Source organism: Haemorhous mexicanus, chromosome 4, assembly GCF_027477595.1.
Source record: "Haemorhous mexicanus isolate bHaeMex1 chromosome 4, bHaeMex1.pri, whole genome shotgun sequence".
In the NCBI taxonomy this organism is placed as follows: Eukaryota; Metazoa; Chordata; class Aves; order Passeriformes; family Fringillidae; genus Haemorhous; species Haemorhous mexicanus.
Genome location: NC_082344.1, coordinates 20,325,300 through 20,341,746, shown reverse-complemented (window position 1 = coordinate 20,341,746; position 16,447 = coordinate 20,325,300).

The window sequence follows — 16,447 nt, the reverse complement described above, 5'->3', positions numbered from 1 at the left end:
TTTAACATTTTTTTTTTAATTTTTCTTGGTGTTTTTGACAAACGCCCTTCCCAGAGAGCCTCCCCGCGTAGAGAAAGTGCTCGTATTGTTTGGGCTTTCAGCAAGTCACAGGTGCTGCCTCAGTTATAATAAATACACTTTTTTTTTTTTTAATTTTTTTTTAAACCTTTAGGTTCTCCACAACAAGCAATTTGTGATGCTATGAAAACGTGTGTGAGTGTGTCTCGACGTACAGGTGAGACCTGGGCATCCCACAGCGGAGTTCAATGGGAATCTGAGGAGAACGTTATCCCTCTTGTGTGCCGTGAGGTCACATACAGACTCCTGAGAGTTTTCTCTCATTTTCTTTCTTCTTTCTCTCATCTTCCTTTCTTCACAAATGAGTTTTCTCTCATTTTCCTTTATTTTCCTCTTATTTTATGGTTGAGAAAACATTGGAATTCAGGAGAAGCTCTCAGTGAGTCCTGGACATGGAAGAGATTTGCTTTGTTTTTTTGCTATGACATTTAGGAAAAAACCCTCAACAAAGCATAACCCTGGCTTCCTTAAGGTGCTGACCACATGGTGAATACTGCCTTGATTTTACAAAGTGTTATAACAGGTGTTACATTTGTTAATAATTTTATCTGGTGACATTCTCTGAGATATTCTTTGTTTCATACTCTTGATCTATATGTATTCCACAACCAAGTGGCCTTCCTGATTATATAAAAGATAAATTATTTACATGTTGGTTTTGAAGCTTTTTAGCTATGATTCTGTCTTCCTTTACAAAGCTCTTGTGTTTCCCAGTTTGTGGAATTTTTGTTTATTGCTGCCATAGCCCTGTTGCACTCCAATTCCATTAATGTCTGTTTCATATGGAAAAGGAAGTTTGAGTCCTATTTCAATTGTATGCGTCTTGGTCTTTTGTAGGATTATCTTGTGAAAAAATTCTGTTTTGTATTAGTAAGATTTATGGTTGCTTTATCTTCCCTCAAAAAAAAAAAGGTTTTCTTATATCTTGCATTTTTTTTTTAAATGATCCTAAAAATAATTTGTTTTACTAAAACAATGAAATGTGTTTTGAGAAAATTGACACCAAAACCCACTAAAAGCACGAATCTGATAGCCCACAGCATTTAGGTTTTTTCATTGTACCCTATTTATACATATGAAAATTCTTTTTCCTTAAACATTTCAAAGTTATTAGAGGGACTTATCATGGTATCATCTATCATTTTAAAAAGATTTTTTTTTTTTATTCTTACTTGTTGAAGGTAATATAAATGACAGTTTAAGTGAACACCAAACTAAACCCCCCAGATTCAGAATTATAATTTTTTAGTATATTTATTTCAGGAGGTTTAGTTAAGCTGTGTCATTCAGAGGGGAATTCAGGTGCCAGAGATGGAAGGGATTTCCTATTCAAACCTTTAAGGGACTGCCTGGTCTTACTGACAGGCAGATGGTCACAAAACAGTATTTTCTGTAAAACATTCCTCCCTGTGTGCCGTGGTTTTTTAATGCAATTGTTGTTTTATTTTAGAAGCAGTACAGCAGTTAATTTAGTCAGGCCCCAACAGCAGTGTTTTGTTATGCCAATGTAATTCTGCAACATCAACATGCAATAGTATTAGTCTTATTCTGAGATGTGTTTAATTTTAATCCTTGCTATTGGCCCTGAATTTTCAGGTTTCCAGCCTGCTTATCAGTTTTCTTAGACTGGTCTTGGGAGTCTGCAGGTTTCGAAAGAAGTCTGTCACATAATCTGCCTTTTTTATCCTGCTTAGTTAGCGATTTAAATGCAGAAAGAGGAACTGCTTACACTGAGCCACCACAAATACAATAAATAATAAAAAAAAGCCCCCAGGGATAATTGTGTGCTGGTAAAATTCACCAAGAATCTTGCATCCTGCTATTTGGGTAGGTTTGTAACTACAACTCTCTTTCTGATTGTTATTATTCCCAGGATAAAGTTGGAGCAAAGAGATTTTTCTTTCAACAATGTGTACTTGCCTTGTATCTGCATTAGGAAATAAGTGCTCACCATCCTATCAGTGGTTACTTGTATACACACTTGTCAGACAAAAGTGCCTTCTATGGTGTCTGTAACACCAAACACTGTGTCCTTGGGCTGACCTCTTCAAGTAGGCTGGTTATGAACGTGGGTCTGGATACAGCAAGAGTGAATCAATTAGGGCTTCCCCTGTCTACAGATAAATGGGCTGAATGCAGCAACTCCCATGTCATCTATTGGTGTTAGGATTTCTGAGTCCTGTGCCCCTACCTACTACAGACTGTAGTGTGAGGGATTCTGCTCCTCCTGGGAGAATTTGCATACAGCTGGCTGTGAATCCCTCTGGCAAAATTGATTTGGGCAGAGTTGAAGATAAATGAGAACCTCTTGGTGATAATGCTTTTATTAAAAGCTTGTTTTAACAGTTTGTTCAAATAAATGCATACTGTTGAGCATGAAGACTAACCAAAAAAACCCAAACCCCAAACATTTGCTGCTCACCCATGAAAGAATTAATTTTAGTTCAAAGTTCTAGGTGGGTCTGGTTCTGTTGGCTGTACTCCCTGTTCCCTGCACAAGGCTTTTGCACTCAAAAAATGGAAATGGCAATGTGCCATACACCACATACTAAAATTGCACTGTTATAAAAGCAAGGGAAAAAGCACTTTGCAGTGCTTTCACTTATCATTTAGTGCCAGCTGGCAGTGTGGGATTGGAAAGGCTATTGGTTAGTCTTTTATATTTGGTCTTGCTAGCTGTGTGATAAATAATAGGTCTGTCTTCCCTGACACCTTTTATCTAGTATCTTGAACTGTTTCAGCTCTGCTTGTGGATGGGAAGGGTTTAATTACATAGGCCCTGTGCAGGTGTTGTATTATACAGGCTTGTATTATACAGTTTCTTTACATGACTCTGCTGATATGCACACAGGTGCTGGTGCCAGTGAATCTCTGCAAAGCGGCTTGCAGTGTGCACCCATTCCACTGATCATAATCAAAACTAAATGAAAAGATGAAGCCCCATGTGCTTTAGAAGTGCAGCCCCCAGCCTATGCAAAGGGAGATTTTTTTTTCATTCTTATATACTAAAATCTTTAAAACAGAGGCCTTGATGTTTCCATGCTCAAGAACTGCCTGTGTTGAGGAATGCCACAGTGCCAGTAGCTCGGTGAGCAGCTGCAGTGGGAGCTGCAGGCTGTGCCCTGTGTGGGGGAAGCAGCTGGAGCCCCAGGCATGGGGCTGTGACCTGCCCAGGTGTCACTGCTGGATTCAGTGGGAGGCTTTTCCTTTGTGTGTTCCAGAGCCTGTGTGTTCCCTCAATGCCCGGTATAGAGCAGTGGGATGTGAAGGTGTGCATGGACCCAGAGGTCTCACACAGAGCAAGAAGTAAGAGGTGGGTGGGAATACAAAAGTATGACAGCAGTAGTTCAATGTTATCTAATTTATCTATATATACACTTATTTGTGTGGTGTGTGTGTCTGTGTGGAAGACAGCAGAGGAGTGGGAGAGTTTGGTGGAGCTGCACTACATTCCATGCTGTGCTGGGATAAAAGGAGAAGATCAGCAATGTAGGCCAGCTTAGACCCAAGGGAGAACTCCTTTTAATACCAGTTGTGGTAGTGTGTGCAATGTACTATGCAGGAACACCAGGGAATGGCTTGGAGATCTCTCAGTGGTACCAGGTCACTGTTGGCATCCAGCCCAAAGCTGATGTGCAGTCACATTCTGGTACCTGGGGAAAAATAGAAACCTAAAGTCTCTCTTCCCACAGGTGGAAGTCAAATTGTACAGTACTCAGCTGTAAAGAAACCTTTTGATTTGTGTAGGAATCAGAAAAGTTCTATAACATGTCTATAATAAGGTCATTGGGCTATAAATATGGCTTTAAAGTTATAGTTGGTCCTTTGAAATCCTACTTGGTGCCCCTGCCCATGCCAGGGGGGTTGGAACTAGATGATTTTTAAGGTCCCTTCCAAACATTTTAAAATTCTATTATATAAATAGTTTGGAATCAGAGATAGAAATCATTGTACCTTCAATCTACTTCACTATAATCTTTACTGACTTGAGCCCTTCTTTCCCATGTAGAGACAGGTGGGGAAAAAAGACTTGCTCATAATGGGCTGAAATAGATTTTGTAGTGGATGGTTGCATTGCCTCTCTGTTTTCCTGTCTGCAAAATGCATGCCTGCAGAGAATTTGGAAGTAAAAACATTACATTCTGAACATGGGTTTGTATAGTTTTGTGGAAATTGAGCATAAAGCTTGTATGATATGATCAAGTAAAAGCAAGGTGGGGTTTTTTTTTTTGCTGGCTTTTGTGTGATATTGGTGTCTACATAGAAAGGGCAGTTATGTATGGATCTATATGTGAAAAATAGATTGAAGTGGAAAAATTATCCATGTTTCTCAATGCATTTTCTAGGAAAGAAAAAAAAAAAAGAAGATAATTAATGATTATTTTTGTTTAGACCTGGCTTTTCAAGAAGAGATGCAATTACATGAAGGTGTCGTGGCTGCACATAAATGTGGTGTTTTCTTTTCTGTGAAGATGAAAATGCACCAACTGCTCTTGTGGTAAGGTATTACAGGCAAAAAGCAATAAGCATTGCTGAATAAAAATGCCTCTCTGCCTGGAGAAGTGTTAAGGGGCACAGAAAGTGACTGCTGCAATCTGCATTTCCAGCATTTTCTTTTAGGCACCAAGGTTTCAGTCTTGCTGAGGTTTTTAATTTCTGTGTTCTGGAACGGATGGGAGAGTTACATAAGGTTTTTGTTGACAAGAAATCTCTCGAGTCCCAAGGATAGCCACTATAAAATGGCATTTTTCATTCAGTTGATCATGTCAGAACAGGCCTATTCTGATGAACTTTCCAACTGCTTTTGAGGATTGTAACCCATGATATTAACAGTTTAAATAATCTAGATTCACAAGTGTTAGGGTAGTTATAAAAACACCCAAACAAATGTAGTATTTCATTAATACTAAAGCAAGCCAATCATTGGAGTTAAAGTTTGCCTTTTTTTTTTTTTTTTTTTTTCTTTTGTTGGTTCAGGTTTCCAAGGGTCTGATTTACTCTCTCACATCCAGGAGCATTTGAATCATCCTCTTAGCTTGTCCAAGGCAAACTGCTTCAATACTGGAGTCACTGGGCTGATGGAAGCAGTCTTGTAGCTGTTGTTGGTTTATTCTGTACTGACAATAAACCTTTTACTTAAAGATATTTCTTTAATAATATTGAAAAAGAAAAACCCCAAACCTCAATTTGCAGGAATAATTAAATTCAAAATGTTTGCTTCTTTCTGAAATAATGAAGTTTTAAATGAAGGATGCAAGCAAAAAGCAGAAGGGACGAAGTGAACGCACGATGAGGATAATTTTTAAAAAATTTGGGTTTGATTATTTCATTCAGGCAATTCATAGCACATAACTGTTTTCTAGGACAGGAAGTAAAATATTTGGTAGTAACTGTTACCTGATATTGTTAATGAAAACATAATGAAACTAGAAAAATGGTATCCAGTCAGCAGCAGTTGGAAACCATCAGATGACCTGGACCACACCCGCAGTATCATGTAGCTAATATACAATGATACTGTATCATGTATATGTATATGACTAATATATATATATGACTAATATTTTTGACAAATTATTCATCTTCAGCTCTTAGGAGTTGAGGATAAAGCAAAAAAAAAATTTTTGAGGCAGGTCTGTGACTTATCCTTCATCCTCACTTTGCTGTTCAAGCAGTGGTGAGAAGGACAAGTGTTTACAATCTAAGGGTTTTTAAACACACAAAGCTGTAAAGTCTTATCACTTCCTTGTCTTGGCACCTGCAATTCTATGCCCTTCTGCATGTATCAGATGAGATAATCACCTACATCTCTCTTAAATGTAGGGATTGAGAAATAGGGCCGAGCTGAAAACATTCCTATCAGTTAAACTGGGCTCTTTGTGGCTGCAGCTGGGAATACTTTATTTAGGAAAAGCAGCCAGAGAGAGGGAGGGATGTGAAAGGCAGTGCCTGCCATCTTAGTGGCTTTGCACATTCAGCCCAGGTCTGAGTTATTTTTTGATGCTCCAAAAATTGCTTCTCTCTGCTTAAACAGTTGTAGGAATAAACCCAAGGATCCTCTTTTACCGCTTTTGCAGAACTGCACAAGTGAGTTTGGAACACAAGCCCTGTGAGGAACGACTGAGGGAGCTGGGGTTGTTTAGCCTGGAGAGAAGGAGACTCAGGGGTGACCTTATCTCTCTCCATAACCTCCTGAAAGGTGGCTGTGCTCAGGTGGGGGTTGGTCTCTTTCTCCAGGCAGCAACTGACAGAACCAGAGGACACAGTCTCAAGCTGCATCAAGGGAAATACAGGTTGGATGTTAGGAAAAAGTTTTTTACAGAAATAGTGATAAAGTACTGTCACCATCCCTGGATGTGTTTAAGAAAAGATTGGATATGGAACTTGGTGTCATGGTTTAGTTGAGGTGTTAGGGCTGGGTTGGACTCGGTGATCTTGAAGGTCTCTTCCAACCCAGTGATTCTGTGAGTTATTTCCTATTGTATTTGTTGGGAATGCCCGACAAAGGCAGGAATGATGCACCTGACTTCATGTTCTCAGAAGGTTAATTTTATGGTATTAAAGGTTAACTTTATGATATTATATTATATTATATTATATTATATTATATTATATTATATTATATTATATTATATTATATTATATTATATTATATTATATTATTATATAATACTATAATAAACTATACTAAAGAATACAAAAAGGATACTGAATGCTAAAGAGTTGAATGAAAACTTGTGATTCTTTCCAGAGTCCCAACACAGCTTGGCACCACTTGGCCAGAGAGTCAAACAATTCACACCAGAATCCAATCAGGCAATCACCTGTGGGTAAACAATCTCCAAACACATTCCACATGAGCACAACATGGGAGAAGCAAATGAGATATGTTTTCCTTTTCTCTGAGGCTTCTCAGCTTCCCAGGAGAAGAATCCTAGGTGAAGGGATTTTATCAGAGAATGTGAATGCTACAATTTCCCCTGTGCTTTATTTTTCTGACTTTAGGGTTTTGCATTCACTTCTGTGCAGTGAATCCAAGCCTGTCACTGCCTGGGAAAGTTTATGTCACTGAGCTATTAGCTAAAAGTGCTGCAACTTCTTCCAGCTGCGCTTCAAAAATAAACAGGAGTCCTTCTCTAGCCATTCAAAGAACAGCTGCAGGCACCCAGGATTGTGAGAGGAGACCTGGACTGTCCATGTTCTAGACAGAGAAAGGAATTTGGATCAAGTTGCAGTGGAAAGTGCTTCCTCTGAGCTAACTAGCTGGTTGTCATCCTTCACACCTGCATCTTTAGATAAGCTTGGCTTGAGCGCCTGTTCCTCCCCAGACATGGTACGGGAAGCCTTGGATCGCAGCTCCGAGATCTGGATTCCATCCAAGGGAACTACAGGCCTGACAGACAGATGTGTCAGTGGGCCACTCCTAGTTATGCAGGTTTCTCACTGAGCCCAGTGATTTTAACAGAGGCTCTGTAGTAAATGTTCGGTTTGGCGAAGTTTGGTGAAGATCTGGGGCGGATTTGAGGTGGCTATTTATGGCACATATTGACTACAGTCCCCAGCATGAAGGTTTCGTTATATAGCATTTTGTCCATCTGTTGTGTGATTCTTTTATTTTTTTTTTCTGTGATAGGAAAGAAGCTAAAATTACTTTGGAAATTGTTCTTCTTCCTTGCTGCTTGTCTAAGGGGGAAAGTGAAGTGAAATGTCATGACTTGAATAGGAATTTCATGGATTGGCAATGCTTGCTTTTCCAGTTAACATTTGAAGAATTGGGGTTTTTGGCATGTTTACTTTCCCAATCCTTTCACTGCCAACTGAAAAAAAAAAAAGTGATTGTTATAAACCTTTGCTGGGTAACCACTAAAAATTAAGATTTACTTACTTTTGGCATCAATTTCCGTGTTACCATTACTGCTGGCAGTAATGGTAACTCTTGGTAATGATAACTTGCTTTTCTTTTTCATGCTTTGTTAGCAAAAAACCTTTGAACTCCTCATCTCATTTCTAAGAATTTTCAGCGTTAATGAGAGCACCTCTTCAGAAAGCAGTGAAACATGCAGGTTATGAGATTCTTTGAGAACTATTGGTTTGAAGATATAGGCAAAATATATTCCTATCCTAAAGGGAAAAGAAAAAGGCTGACCAGATGCACAAGTGGAGCAGCTTTGAATTTTTTATAACAAATGTTAAGATTATACCTACAGAAGCACTCAAAAGACAGCACAGCTATTTCTGTGCTGAGGTTAATAAATATGCTTGCAATTGGAAATTGTTAAAACTTTACTTAAGAAAAGTCAGTTGAAACAAAGATATGCAAGCACTCTATAATTTCTGTTTGTGTAAACTTGATTTATTGAATCTGTGCAGTGATCACTATGTCCAGGGTAAATTACTTTTGGCTGCCATCATCTATATCTTTGTTTTCTTCAAGAGGCTTTCTCACTAAGTTCTGATTAATTATATTATTTCAAAGGAATTTCAAATACTTTTCTTGATTTTATGAATAATTTTAAAAAAGATTAGAATGTTCCTTTCCTGTGAATCTTCCATTTGAGAAAAAGGTGAATGTGACATTCTTCATGTGAAGGTGCTACCAGTTCAGAAGTGATGTTATTAACAATTGTTATATCACAGTATTAAACTTAATGTTTTTTAATGCCTATAATGTCTTTCATCCCAAAGCCACTTTACAGAAAGTGTGTCAGCTGTCACCTGCTGGATGATTTAATGCCTTGGTAATAACTCTAAATGACACTGCATGCAGATGAAAGAGCTTCACTGATTGACAAGGATTCATTGGGGCACCTGGTGCTTTGTTTTGGGAGGAAAAGTGCTATGCTTGAAAGGAATCCATGTCAAGACTACACCTAGAATCTGGGATCAAAAGAGGAGGAAACCAGAGATGTTTCATGGGTGTCTTCCAAGCCATAGTTTCATGTTGTTATCTTGCTCCATCTGTCTGATAACAATGGAAGGTAAGTTGGAGCGTGTCATAAATTGCAGCCTGACTTGGAGCTGACAACGGGGAGCTGGCTGCTGTGGAGTTGCTATCCAAGGACATAAGGAGCCCAAATCAGGTGCATAAACACAGATACCAGTGGGATGTGAAATGCCACAGGGAATTTTGTTTGTTATCTGGATGCTAGTTCAGGAGGGATGTAGCTCTCCTTGATGTCCAAGCCTGTGTAGATTGTGCTGGACTTCAAATGGTGTCTCAAATACCATCAAGTGCCCACGAGGAGATGACAGAATCGTGCTCCATAAGATGCAAGAAGTCCAGCTCACCCAAGAGGGTTCTTTGGATTCAAAGTGTATAATTTCCATAATGTGTTTGTTTTGCTTGAGTCCAGGGCAAATAAGACAAATCACTGAGGGGAAAACACCGGAGAGAGACATGCCAGGTAGGTGTCAGTCAGAAGTGTTTCTGGTTTTTGTCTTGGATTCAGTTTAAGTAAAATAAACATGGGGTATCACAGGAGTTTGTAGTGGCCCTCAGTAAAAACCACTGTAGATAAATTCATCCCCATAGTATGTTAATTCTTAGGATTCAAATACAGATACCCAGTGTTATTTCCTTCTCTAAAATAGCCAGTTGCTAAACTATGATTTAGAGCCTCTTTCTCTCTTGAAGGCAGATCATAGAATTTTCTGCAGATGCTGACTTTGGTTCTGTTTTTTATTTCCAGCAGTCAGTGGTCTATTTCAGTAGTTATCAGTCCTGAATTTCAAACTTTCTTAACTTCCTTTTGACTTAATAAATAGGAATATTTTTTCCCTCCTGGAATATTTTGCCTCTTCCCCACCATAAACATCCTAGGATGTTGCAGTCCCTCTTCAGTGATGAAATTAGATCAGTTATGAGAATAATCCTTGAGAACTGGCCTCTGCAAACTATTCTCAGTCAACAGAAGTGGTTGTCTAAGTCTTTAAACCTTGAGGCAGGTTATGGTCTTGACTTTCCTGTCAGCAGAAATAATGCAGTATTAGACTGAGGCCTGCCAGGTGCTTTGGCATAGCTTTCAGGACATGGTAGTACAGATTTTTTTTTTTTTTTTAATTTTCCAGTTTTGTATATATTGATGTTCCAATTGCTGGCTGTAGATTTACCCTGATTTACAAGATTACACGACTGTCTAGATCAGATAATTTATTCCAGTGTAGGAAAACAGACATTGATCACACCATCTCTCTATTTTTTCAGTGAGGTAACAGATTAGGATCCTTATGTTTCTCTGGCCTTGGCAGGATTTTCACATGTGTATAAATTTTTGGGGGTTTGGGGTTTGTTTTTTCTTCTGGCTGTTTCTGAGCATTCTTTGCAATATGGCAGGATGAAATGAAGAATGCTGAGGCAGTGAAGAGGGGAAAGGGCTAGACGCATGAACAATGCCTAAGTGGAACAAGAATGCCTTGAAAACATGAATAACTCTGGTATATCTGAGCTATTACTTCAATTCTAAAATTGAAATTTGCTGCCTTGGAATTACTCTTTCACATCTCTATTCTGCACCTTTGGGCAATTACGGAGCTGTCGAGCACAGCCAGTTTGTGCATTGTCCTCACTTAGCTGCTGCTTTGTTCCTGAATCAGTATTGCAATATGGTGTTTAAAGTGTTGCTTTGACAGACCTGCACAGTGCTGTATGATGGCAGCATCTGAGCATGCCATGGAGGCAACAACCCCAAGGGTCTTATTCTGTTTGTCTTCAGATGTGTCTGCTGCTTTGTCTTGGCAAACAGGATCTGAGTGTGACATTAAATTGTGTTTGTACCCATTCCAACAGGGACCTTGGATTACAAGAGGCCTTGTGGGAGGAAGAGGAAATGTGGTTTTTCAGGTGGTTTCTCAGGCCCCATGCCAGCCTGTGTGACACAGAGGATGCAGGGTGAGCTGTTCCTGCTGAGGTGAGGCAGCCAAGGCTCCCTTGGGCAGTGCTGCCTCGGGTGGGAAGGCTTCATGCAAATGCTGGTGCAGCATCACATGTAATTCACACTCTCCTGCCTTTGCCCAGCATTTGAAAGCATCACAAGCATTCCTGAGGCATCAAGTGTGGAAAGCAGGTGTGGTGGAGGGAATTTTTACATGCTTTGAGATTGTGCCTCTCATGGATGTTGCACTGGATAGTTGCCCTACCTTATTTCACTGTGTTTTGCTGTGAATGAATTTTGTACAAATCAAATGAAAGTTTGGCTGTTCTTATTCTTTTTAAGTCACAGGCAATGCTGGAGTCCTCAGGGCTGGTTTCTGTCTCTATGAGCCTTTACAACTCCCTACTTTAGTGAAACCTTTCTGACCTATTTCTTGGGTCAGGGCTGAGATAAAATACAACATCCAAAAATGCTTTTCCTATTATGTGATCACTCTGCTCCCAAAGGAGAACAAGAACACCTTTGAAATCATGTATTTGGAAGAAATACTTGGAGGAACCAAGTGCATGGAGGCAGTCAGCCCAATTGCTTGAAAAAAAAAATCATGTACTGCTAATTCTGACATTATATAATCTTAGTGTGTAGTCTTAGTTGGAACTGTTTGGTTTCCTTGTGGGAGCAGAGGCTTGCTTACGTGGAAGAAATGTGTAATCAGGACTTGGTAAGTGAAAGCATCACCTGGTGAGCTTGAGAAAAAAAATCGATGAGTGGTCCAAGCTCTTATGTGAGAATTAAATTTGAGAAATGAAACAATTCCCAAGCAAGTAATGTACCAAGAAATATTTTTATAAGAAAAGGCAGTATATTAAAAGCTTCTGAAGCAACCCAGGAGCCAGAGTTTTCAGTAGCAGAGGAGGTTGAGCCATCTCTCAGCAGGGTGCTGAAATCCATGTAGTTCACTAAATCTACTAATGCATTCTTTTCCCATTTCAGTAAGTCTGTTCAACTTTAAATACAACATTTTTTAGCCAAGAGAATTAGTTGGCCCAAATCTTCTAAATCCTACCTTGGGGAACATACTATTGTCATGGCAATATAGCCAAAGCTTTTCCTGTTAGCTCAAGATAGGAATCTGCATTGTTTCAAAATGTATACTTGGAGCACAACTTATTGAAATCATCAATATTTATACAGCAGATAATATCTTCAGACAGGCTGGACACCATCTGTCACAGTCTGATTTAATTTTATGGGCATAGCAAAGTGAACTGACAGGGTGGAATTTTTCACAGAGGTCAGTCAGAAGTATGTCCTGGTTTTCAGGTAAACCTGGTAAATGATGGCTGTGCCTTCATGTTATATAAATGGGGAAAGTACTCATTTGGGGGAGGGACTGGTTTCTGTTTGTTTGCATTCTGAAACAAGTTTAAATTCTGTTTAGTGCTCTATTGTACTGCAATCATTTGTAATTGAATCCTTCATACATGCCTTACGGATCTCTGCAGGGAAAATTGAGCATGAAATCATGTGCTCTGGAAGAATTACTGAATACAGGAAGTGGCAATTTTTAAAATTAAATAAGACTTGAGCAGTTCATGGCCATACCTTCAGATGGCAATTAGAATTAAGGTTGTTTTCTTTTTCATAGTAAGCATTTGGTTAATGGCACCTTTAGCATTTTATGTAATGTTTTATATCATTAGAACAATAAAACACCCATGATAAATTTATCCAAAATTATATTAGTGCATTTTAGGGTATATTTATTTGCTAGAGTTTTACAGGACGTGCAGCCCTTGACAGCAGACAAATCAGTTTCAAAAATGGCAGCAGTATTATTTTGTGCCAAAATTGTAATTTTGATATGTGTGTCATCAAATCAGTAGTAAAATATTTTTCACTAACGATGCAATAATTGACGGTACAGATGAAACAGTTTCATGTAGAGTGAGACAGTCCTGTTTCTCTAACACTTGGATGCTTGAAGTTATTAATTAAGTTCATTCCCTTTACTGAAGTAAGTATTTAACAGTCCAGTTTTGTACATCTAATTTACTGCTAGTGACATATATGTGCATCTTGCTGTTTCATGTTTATGGGCTTGATATCGTGACATCCTTTTTCTAATGTTGATGAGTGTAAAAGCTTGAACCCTTCAAGTTCATGTATTCATGTGCATGCATTTGTGTGCACATTTCCTCTGTTCTATTGCCTCTGTTTTTGCAGCTCAATGCACATCTGCTAAGATTTGTTTTGTCCTATCTTAGATTTGATTTAGGAATGTATGGGTAATGAACAGCACTCTTGAAGAACCATTTTATCTGAATTTGCTCTTGTCCTCTACTACATCTAAACCAGGATTTCAATATCTAGAATAATGCATTTTGGTCAGATATCTGCTGGATTTTGTTGTTGTTTGTACAAAGTACAAGCAAGTGATCAGTGCAACTCCTTAGATTGCTTATTGCTAATCAGTCTGTCTTTTAAGAATTCTTCTGGTGCATCTGTTGTGTTGATTCACTGTTTCTTTCACTTAAAACCTCCCTTGTGACTAAATGAATCAAGTGTACTTGTCCAACAGCCGTGCCCTGCCCTGTGATATCACTGCCTGTTCTCAATTACCCGGCTTTGTCTCCAATTACGCTGTGTAATTGCAGCAACTCTGTATGGGTCAGGCCTCATGAAGGTAACAGGAAGGTTTAGATTGTGCTTTTCCACCTCAGAGTTATATGAAAAGCTGGCATGATGCTGGTCATAGTTAATACTCCATCTCAGTTTAGTTCTGTTACATTTGTCCACCTGCATAACAAAGAAATCCTGAGGTTACAATGTCCACTTCTTTATGATACAACAGTGAAGAGGTAGTGGGGGGAAAGGGGATGAAAGAAGGGTTATAGAAATATGTGTAGCTTTCTTCAATTTTTTTAAAGCCTTTCTCAACTATTGGCATAATAACAATGTAGAAAATGTGGTGGCTTTGAAGGCCTCTTGATGGAGATGAACACAAAATCCAAGATTATTATTTCTTTTGTCTGGAGTAAAGTCCAGGTCAATCTTGATCAGTAATTTTTCTTTGAGAATGAGGCTGAATAAGAAGGCATTGCAAAGTTTTGGATTTTGTTAGTAACTAGCTGAGAAGTTCAGTACAGTGGAGGGTTCTATGGCAGACAAATGAGAGCTGCAAAAAAAGAGTTTGTTGTATTGCACACTCCTTGAAGAATAATTTTGGAACAAAGACACACTTGGATTTTGTGTACAGTGGGTACATACCTGGGGAGAAGAGCAGTGGCTGGTTCCATGGAGAGCCACTGGAGAGTGCAACATTGCATCAGGCTGGAGTCATACAAAACTGGCTGAAAGTGATGTTGAGAAATCCCTTAGTCCTGGCTTTAGCACCGACTTGGGTGGAAGAATTTGTTCAGAGATTGGTTTGTTGCTTTATGCCTTAAAACATGAAGATGTTTGCTAGCTAGGATTTTATTGTAGTGGCCTTAATTTAATGTGATTCAGAGCAATATGACACCTCTAAGGCAGGCAGAGCTGAAGGGGGCATGTAGCAGCTCTTAAACCATCACAGTTTGCAACCCACTGCATTAAGGAATCACCAAGTTCAGATTGCTTTGATTTGCTGGATTGCAAACTGTGGTGATTCAGCAGGAGTTGCTGCATTCAGCCATCCATGCAGCAGCTTCTGGGAGAAATGTGCTCCCAGTGTCTCTCATGAAAATCAAAGTCAGAGGTACAGTCCAGCTTTCATCTCCTGGGATACAAATTGTATGCAGAATTTGCATTTGAAATGAAATTATTTTTGTACTAAGGAGGACCAACACTGCATGCTTTAGAGGCACAAAGAGGAGGTCCAAGAGTTGAGCTGAAATTAATTTAGTTGGCTCATTGTGACCTCTGTAGCTAATTTTGAGCTGTAAACATCTGCTCACATCCAGTCTACCTTAAATTTAGACCATACCCACTTCTGGCCTTACCTGTCACAGAGAGCATATCTACCAGTTAAGAATTGGGGAGCTATTCTGGGAAACTGGTGCCAAAAATGATGTGTTTAAGTTGTTTGATGCCAGTCTGATGTACTGTGTCAGGCCATTGCAGTGTTTAGCTGAGGCCTGATTCCAGTGTGGAATGCATTTTGTGGCATCTTGGTGTATCTTGGCCCAGCCAGTAAAGCATCTCAGGAGGACACTGTAATGACCCAAGATGAATGTGGAGAGAATTGGTGCTGAGCTTGAGGAAGCAGCATCCCTTGATTGGGGAAAGAAGCATTTGAAAAGCCACTCTTTTCTATTAGATACATTTGTACTCCAAGGCTTCTGTCACTGCTGCAGAAGCTTAGGCTCTTTGTCTCCTCTCTGTTTCTCCAACCCCACTCCCGTAATTATGTCAGAAGCAGCCACCCTTAATCCCTTCTGCACCAGTGAGTGGTCAGTTAGTGGTATTTTCAAAGATATTCTCCTTACTCACACTATAGTGTGGGGTTGTTGTTGTTTTGGTTTTTTTTTTTATGAAACTTAAATTTTTTGTATGCTGAATGTTTTTTGTAATACAGAAAAATATTTGTATGGATATATTTTTAAGGAAAAAAACTTTCAGAGACGTAACTTCATCCTGGTATTTTACCTAAAAATTGTGAATTGTTGAAGAAGACCAGTACTGAGACCAGTAGCTTGACACATTTATCTGGCTTATTGCTTGTTTCTACTGTGCAGGCATTCGCAAATTGTGGTGGAAGCTGTGCCCTGCTGCCCTTTGTGCCTCCACAGGGCACTGGTGACAATGGCGGGACATCTTCACATCTTCTCTTAGTAATATGTAGAGTGTGGGGAGGCCTTTCTCTGGTGATTGTTGGCTTGTGGTAGAGCTGTTAAGTAAATGGGGGGGAGGGAATGACAGCTGTGTGAAAGTTGGAACTATAGAATTTTTTCTTGCTGCAACTAAATGTGTTCAGACCTTCATGCATGTATTTATGTGTGCAGGAATGATACATGAATCAAAACAAAAACCTTCACCTCCAAAAAATAAGAAACAGGCTGATGGAGAAGGGGGACTGGTATAAGTAGGCAAGAATGGGCAGGCAATAACTCAGGGGCCTGTCACAGCCATTGACTTCACTTGGTCTGTAGTTGGGTTAAACGATTTAAATGTTTGTGTGTCATCCCATATGTCAATGTATGGGATGCTAACGGACTTGGGTGGCCCTGAGAAAAGCAAGAGTTGCCCAACCTGGTTAGATAACCTCTGTGTTTGAGTTCCTGGTCACACAGGACTGTGTTTGGCTCTGGGTGTGGTAAAACCTGTGGAATATTCAGACCAGTGGCCAGAAAGCTGCAACGAGTTCCTTGGTGGTTTTTTTTGACCAATGAAATTGATATACTGAAGAAAATGGTTTGGTTCTTTAAAGGGTATTTTTGGCCAGATAGAATGTCACCCTAATAGGAAGTAAGGCAAAAAAGACTGGGATTGTTTAGCCTGCAGCAGTCTTTGGGGTG